This window comes from Brassica rapa, chromosome A04, assembly GCF_000309985.2.
Source record: "Brassica rapa cultivar Chiifu-401-42 chromosome A04, CAAS_Brap_v3.01, whole genome shotgun sequence".
Lineage (NCBI taxonomy): Eukaryota > Viridiplantae > Streptophyta > Magnoliopsida > Brassicales > Brassicaceae > Brassica > Brassica rapa.
The window spans coordinates 7,549,197-7,557,754 of record NC_024798.2 but is presented as its reverse complement, the minus strand read 5'-3'; positions in this window follow the sequence as shown (position 1 = coordinate 7,557,754).

Below are 8,558 nucleotides of genomic sequence, written 5' to 3'. Positions count from 1 at the left end.
CGTTTCTGACTGAATTCTTTAACGAAGGAAGGGCTGATGAGATAAGGGATAAAATTTGGACATTCTCTCAGGAACCTACAAAAGCTTTCAGAAGCTCTTGTGAGAGGTTTAGGAGATACCAAAGAGACTGTCCACATCATGGTTTTACAGAGATTCAGCTGTTGAAGAGGTTCGTCAAGGGTATTGATGTACGATATCATATGATGCTGGATACTGCAAGCAAAGGAAACTTTGAGACAAGAACCCCAGAGGAAGCTAAGAGACTGATTGAGAATTTGGTGTCTAACAACAGTGCCAAAAATCTGGATATGCACAGGATAAATTCAACTGTGAAGGATGACAACAAGATCTTTGAGGCTGAGATTGGTTCCAGACATGAAGTCTCACTGGTGGAGCAAGCTATATGCCAGGATGAAGATCAGCGTGATATAGAGGAGATGAAATTTATGCTAGAGAAGCTCTTGAAAGAACAGCAGGAGATGACTGAGGATTTGAATCTGCATTTGGATTTTCTCTACAAAGAAGTGAATGGAAGATTAGAAACCTTAGATACCCATGTCAAGATGCTATACACCCAAGCTTCTCAGACTAAAGACTCTGTAAAGAAGCAAGAAGCATTTTTTCAAAAGAAAAGTACTGTTCATCGAAGTACTGTTCATCCGGTTACTGTTCATCCGGGTACTATTCACCCGACATCAATCGATACTGTTCATCCAACATTGATCGACACTGTTCACCCAACATCGATCAATATTGTTCATCCCGCGTCGATCGACACTGTTCACTCAGTTACTGTTCATCGTGGTACTGTTCATCGCGACACTATTCACACAGTTACTATTCACTACGGTACAGTTCATCGTGATACTGTTCACCAAGTTACTGTTCATCCCGTGTCCAAAAACACTGTTGATCAAGCCATTGAAGGACACCAGAGAGATTCCATCTTAGATAATGAATTGGGAGAAATACTTGAACAGGAAAAGCGGGAAGAAGATGCTTTTCTAGTCGAAAGTTCTAAGTCTGTGGAAAGTTCGTACTGGTGTCGACCGACACCAACATCTAAACATCGCTCGACATCATCGCCTGAGCGTCGACTGACACCATTAGACAAGCATCAATCGACACCACTTTTTGGATTAGACAAGACTGTCCGAATTCAGAGCCACTCCGACTTCGCCGCTCGACACCCACATCCTCCCACCCTAGTTCGCATCCAACCAAATGACGTTGATCGACAACAAGCTGAAAGAATCGATCGACAACATCACGAGAGAATCGACCGACAGGAACATGGGAGCATCGATCGACAAGAGCAGCATAGAATCGATCGATTTCCATCCACGCCATACCGAGTACGCTTGCCAAATCTTGTTGCACACCGCTTGAATGCCACTCAAAATTCATCTCAGACATCAGTTTGCTTAGGGACAACAGAGCAGATCAGTCAGCAAACTGAAGACGCAACAAAGAAAGAACACTCAACATTAGCTGAAACCTCTCTCGTTGAGATTGATCAACACCAAAGGAATGGATATGAACATGTGATGGAAGTGCAGGCAACCAAAGAAGGAGTTCAACGTGAGAAGAGAGTCAAATCTAGGAAACCCTTTATTCCCAAACACCTCAGGAGAGAAGTTAACAAAGTGGAACTTGATGGATTTCACAAGAGGGTGAAGAGGGTTCCTAAGGATATGTCTTTCGTAGATGCATACTATAAGTATAGACTTGGTAATTTCTTCAGAGAGAGCAGAGAGACATATGAGGACATTGAGCAACTATTCAACAAGGTCTGTCGTAAGCCTAAGAGGACTCTGAAGAAGGAACAAGATCCTGGAAAGTTCCTGATTCCATGCTCTATACAAAACCATGATTTGCCAAACGCCCTCTGCGATACTAGATCTGCCGTTAGTATCATGTCCATAGACACTGCTGACCTATTAGGTCTAAAGATGGAACCTTCTCAAGATAGTTTCACTTTCGTAGATAACTCCAATGCAAACTCAGCAGGCATGATCAGGAATGTTAAGGTGGAGATAGGAGACTGCACTACTCCTGTGGACTTTCATGTTTTGGAGATTAAATCAGGCAAGCCATCTTCTCTTCTTTTTGGAAGGGCCTTCATGGCTACAGTGGGAGCAGTTTGTGATCTAAAGAAGAATATGATGTGCTTGACTAACATTGATGAAGGAGTCTACTACGATCATGTGGACAAGACCAGAAGCAAGGACTTTATCTCTTGCATAGAGCTGTCTGACGATGAAGCACACACAGCTGATTCAACTCTCGAGCCAGCAAAACCAAAATCAGCATCGATCGATAATCAACCTTCGGCATCGGTCGACATGCAGCCTTCAGAGTCGATCGACACAAAACTTCCAGCATCGGTCGACACCCTCCATATATCAGAACAGGCCGTGACAGAAAAGTCTAAGTCTGGGGGAAGGACCAGGCAGAGGAAGAAGAAGAAGAGGAAAAAGAATATAGCTGCTGATTTCCTGTCACTAGTCCCTTCACAATTTCAGGAGGGAAGTCTTGAGTGTAGAGTGCACTCCAGAGGAGGTCATGAACCTTTTACCAAGGTTAGAGTGTTATGTGATTCAGAGATGAAAGATAAAGGGGAACTTTCAGCACGAACTTTCATCAACTGCATAAACAAAATGAGGAAGATGGACACTGAGACTTGTTTTAGAGCAAGTTCACATGCTAATCCAGAGTAAATCAGATCTCCCGAAGTCAAGCTAATGACTTAAAATAAGCGCTGAGTGGGAGGCAACCTACTGTTAGGTTTGTTTTAAATATGGTTTAATTTTCATTTATTACTGATTTTTCTTGTTTTCTAAGGATTTCAGGTTAAAAAAAAAATGAACAGTAACGACGACACTGTAGCAGAGGCACTGTAGCATCGAGCGATATTGTAGCAGGATTACTGTAGCAGGATCACTGTTCATCAGAAAAAAAAAATAGTTAGCAAATTGGTTTTATTAGTTATATATTACTGACTTTTAGTATTTTATCTATGTAAGGTTTTAGGAAAAGATCTCAAGAAGATGAGTTCGCACAAGAATCGACGAGTTCTGCATCAGCATCAGCCGACACTTGATCAGTGTCGATCGACAGAGCATCACAAGTATTGATCGCCACTTAATTGTGTTGATCAATACTCAAATCAATGGCAGGTATACCCGCGAGCCTTGTTAAATATCGTCCTTATGGTTTATTTTCCCACCAATCTTAAACTGTATAACACTATTCATAGTGTTGTTTAAATCTGGGGGAGGTTCTACTAATATTATGTTTGAGTTAGATATTTAGAATAGGGACCCGAATAGACGATTGCTTTGAATATCGACCGATTAGAGCATGTTGATATCGATCGACAGTACATCACCTGCGGCGACCGATGGTAACTCTTTTCCATCGATCGACACTTAATCTGGTCAGGTATATCGTTCTTACTTGTTAAATTTTGTACTTCTGCTTTTTGATTTTCACCTTACCACCGACTATGTTACACCGGGGACAGTGTAATTTAAGTCTGGGGGATTACTAACGTTTATCTACCTTTATGAATCTTATTTAAAACATTTTCAAAATTTGTTTTATTGAGTCAAGAAGGGGATGATGATCTAATTCGATTTATCCTTGTTATCTAACCACTCTTTAGCACCATTCTAGACTTACTGATTGCAAATAGTACTAAAGATACTAAAGTGGACCAACCTGTCAGCTATGACAACACTTTTTATGATTGTCTGGTAGAACCAAAGCTGATTTCCAACCTAACCTGACATCTTTTGCTTGTCTTGGGGCTTGGTATACAAAGGATCGGAATCCTCCTGCAAGTCTGGAAGGTAAAAGTCTGTACACTTTTGGTTCCCTTCTTTCTCTCTCTTTGGCATCTCAAAGATCAAAGTATAAAGAAAAGATTGAAATGATTTCCTGGAAAAGGCAGAGGGGTAGGAGTGTCTTCTATGACCCCATTATTCTAAGTCTGAAGGGAATGATCACACATTGTGGAAACGAGGCGGTAGGAGTGTCTCCAGTGATCCCATTATTCGCTACACATTGTCAAAAAGAAAAAGAAAAAAAAAATCATCATGTCAATGACATGTACAAAGATTAGCCTGAGTGGCATCAATGTTCATTGGATTTGAAACTAATAAGAGATTCAGAGAAGAGAGTAAAGGGAAGAAAGGGATCAGAAAAGACTACATGTGTATTCAGAAACTTTCTTGAGTTGAATTCATGTGTTCTTTCATCGATACTCCCAAGATAAAGCCTACACCTTTATTTTTATGCACAAATGAAATCAGTAGAGGGGATAACATACAAGATTGCAAAGTTGTTGGCTAGATGAATTTGCTGCTAAGCTAGGATATGTTATAATGTGCTTTTGTGATTAGGACTTCTTAGATGTGGGTTGCAATATTGTAGATGTGATGATTCTAAGTTTTAAATCATGTGAGTTCCTGCCATTTTCAAACCACTTTCAGAGAGACTGCATGTTGGTTTCACTTGAGGACAAGCAAAAGGGTAAGTCTGGGGGAGTTGATAGACCATATATTTTACCCATTTTTAATCATAGTCTATAAGTGTTTTAAAGTGTTTTAAGATACAATTATTATGTTTTGGAGTCTATTTAGAGTATTTACAGGTTCAGGGACGTTTAGGAGAAATATGGTGATTTTGGAGTCTTTTGGAGCCTTTGGAGGTGCAGAGTTGCACAGACGCATCAGATGTTTTTCTATGAATGGAGACCTTCCGACCGTTAGATTGAGCCCATATTTTGACACAAAATAGAGCTTTGAGTTAGCTTTCCAATGCCACCGGTCTCAGGTCAATCAGCATCCTGTACCAGACGTTATGCCCGTTTTACTGAAGAGTGGTCAGTCTGACTCGCAAGAGGAAGCTGCCGAGACGAGGAAGCCACGTCGATCGATGCAGCACTCTGCACGTCGATCGATGGAGATCTCAGATCGTGGGCCTTGTATATTTTATGACTGCGTGAAGCTCAAAAATAACCACAAATTACCGTAATGTCCTTGAACGACCAGAAACCCTATTTATGTCATTTCTAAGCCATTGTTGACGGCTACGCTTTCTTTACACTTTTCTTGACTCCATTATTCTTGTTTTAGGGTTGGAGATAAAATCAATTCTCCTTCAGAGATTGATTGGAACTCCATTGATTTTATTATTGCTTTCTATTCTATTATATTATTCAGACTATGATTTGTGTTTCTTCTATCATATATGAGTAATTCATCTTGTTAGGTTTAGGGATTTCATGAGCTTAATGTCAAACTGATAATCAATTAGGATTGCTAGGTTATCTATAGAACTTCTACACCAGGGTGATTTGTAATACTAGGATCTGGAATAGTTTTATTCATATGAAAGTGTGACTGATTGTTTGAACCTAGAATCATAGGACAATTGAGATGCACTAAAGTGCAGTCAATTAACGAACCCGAATCCTGCTGGATTAGATACTTAGGCGCATATGAGAATTTGGTCTAAGAGTCTAGTTGAACATAATCGATTAGGTCGCTAACGCTTGTCTGAGGAAGTATCGATCGATGCTCAGACCATAGCATCGATCGACACTCACTTCTTGTTCGCATGCGAAAGCTGGAACAGAGACTTAGACATCTGATTAGTAATTGCATTGAGAGATGGATTACTTAATTATTAAAATCGAGTTCTAGAATGAATCTATAAGCTATTAGCATCCTTGAATTGTAGTTTTGAATCTCTTGATTGATAAATCCCTAGGTCTAGCTATTTCTCCTTACTGTTTACAACCTCAATCAATCGAACAACTGCCTTGTTCACATTGCTTTATTTACTGTTTTAATATTGATTACCTAGCTTAACCTTGATTTCTATAGTCTATTGTGTGTCCCTGCTCTCTGTGGATTCGATCCCTAAGTACTACAATCGAACATCTTATTTGAGAGAGGAAGATCACTTATTAGGGTAATTTGAGTGATATCAACACTCAAAACAGAAAAGTGCTCTTGAAGTTCAGAAGACAAAGGGGCAGGAGTTGTGTCAGGATCAAAGCAAAGATAGCTCTTCATGATGATGGAGATGATGCTTGTTGCTTCCTCATCAAAGACTGGACCAGGTTTTTCCTCCTCATCAAAGATAGGATCTGGATCATCATCCAAGGGTTTTCTAGTGTCAAGTCGTGGTCTTTGATGTGGATAGTCCAGTGGCTCTTCCTCAAAAATCTGTGGAAACAAAACAAGATTACTCGGATGCTCCGGTTGCAAAACGATTAGTTCTACAATAGCCTGTTCATCATCATTCATAAAATCAGATTCAAGAGAAAGAAGATCACAGTTTTTCTCACAAATAATCAAGCTTTCAATTGGTTCTTCATCATATTCAACAAAAGTAGGTAAAGAATCTGAAAAAAATTTCAACTCCTCAACATGGGTTTCAGATTTACCTTTGGATTTCTTGCTGATGAATAAGGATGGCTCAACTACAGGTGCACGTGTGGATGTGCTCTTCTTTTGGTTCTTGCTGATGTCCTTGAGGGCTTGTGGGAACCGAAATTCGCACTATCAATTTCCGTTTAAATTAGGAAAGTAGGAGAACCCTAGTTTCCCAGAGGTCCCGGATATCTGCTAATACCACACGCCAAGCAATCAGAACATGAACCGAGAACAATAATAAAATAAAAAATCGAAAAAGAGAGCAAGATAGTTCTTATTCTGAATCTGCGTATGAGCGTTTACAACAAGGTAAGTGCATGGGTTACGAGAGCTGTCGGCGAGATTCCTAGTTCTAAAAACCCTAAGACGGCAAAAACCTAATTGAGTTGCAGCTCCAATAACAAAAACGGAAAATTGTCTAAAATCGCTATAAGTGCTAAGTTTGCTGTGAAAAGTTCTCTCCTTGTGCCTCTCGCCTAGGAGTACTTATATATTCGCTCCTAAGTCGGTCTACATTTTTTCCCTTCTGCCCTTAAGTCGTCATAGCTTAAAAATAGAGATATTCCATTTTCCCAATCTTCGTGATTATCTTCGGAAACTTCGGATTTATCCGCGGAGACATGACATTTATCTTTCCTTACAAACCAAGCATAAACCGTGATATGGCATATGGGCTTTTGGTTTAAAAAATCGCAAGTGGGCTTCGAGTTTCGTCTTAGGTCTCTTTGGGCCATCTTTGACTCGAAATGTTCATTACGATTTCTTCGTTAAAAACGAACTTTCCGCAGTTTTTATCGTGAAGTTTGATTGACGACTCTGAATGACAAAAAACATGAAATGGTTTAGCCACGGTTTTTGCGAGATAACATTAAAGAGTAGACGAGAATGCATGAATTCATATCGTATCGGTTTTAAGAGAGCTCAGTCGCTACGTAACGATCGAACCGTACTCGTACTCAGTCGCTTCGTAGCGACCAAGCTTGGCTTCAAGCTCGGTCCCTACGCAGCGACCGAGCTTGGCTCGAGCTTGGTCGCTACGTAGCGACCGAGCCGTACGCGTGCTCAGATTCAAGAGAAGGAAGATCACAATTTTTCTCACAAGAAAACAAGCTTTCAATAGGTTCTTCATCATATTCATCAAAGGTAGGTAAAGAATCTGAAAAATCTTTCAACTCCTCATCATTGGTTTCAGATTTACTTTTGGATTTCTTGCTGATGAATAAGGATGGCTCAGCTACAGGTGCATGTGTGGATGTGCTCTTCTTATGGCTTTTGCTGATGTCTTTGAGGGCTTTCATCATTCCCTTCTCAAAGTTGTCACAGATTTCTTGGACATCAAAATGAAGTAATCGCCTTTTTGGATAAGCCACATCTCTTGTCGTTTTTATATGATCCTTGCACCTTACGTCTAGCCATTCCTGCACACTAACAAACTCATCAAAATTATTCGAAGAATATTTAAATGGAGGTTGAGAGAAAGTTTGTCGCGGGGATTTTATCTTAACCTGAAAATCTCAACACAAAAGTTAGGAAATAAAACCTCACACTCTCAACTGTTTAATCTCACCCACTCAAGTGTTTCTCTCAGATTTTATGGTAATCACACAAGCTTTTTCGATCAAGGAATCCCAATGGGTAGATCCAAGCAAACAAAAGGTGTTTAAGATAGAGAGAAAAGAGATTTAACTTTTTGGAATCTGCCTTAACCACCTCAAAGGCTGGATTTCTCCTCAGCCAGCATGCTTTCTCTTCCACCACCAATCGCCAAATGAAACTTTCGATTTCTTTTTTTGTTTTCTCTTTTTTTTTTTTTTTGGTAGATCTTTCTTTCTTTTTTGTATATGGTGGATGGTAATGAGGGGCCCAGATTTAAGAAAGGTAGAAGAAGAAGTGTATATAAGAATGCTAATTTAACCTTTCATTCGGAGACCAGAACTGTAAGGTTGTCATTCATTATTCCAGTGATCGTCGTAGAAACTTGAGCTAATGCCTCTTCAATGTTTTCTGGATTTGATGATTCAAAGATCTGCTTAAAGTAGCTAGTAGCAATGGTTACTAATCCTTTTTCATCTTCAACTAAATTTCTATTTGTATCTAGGAATTGTGTGA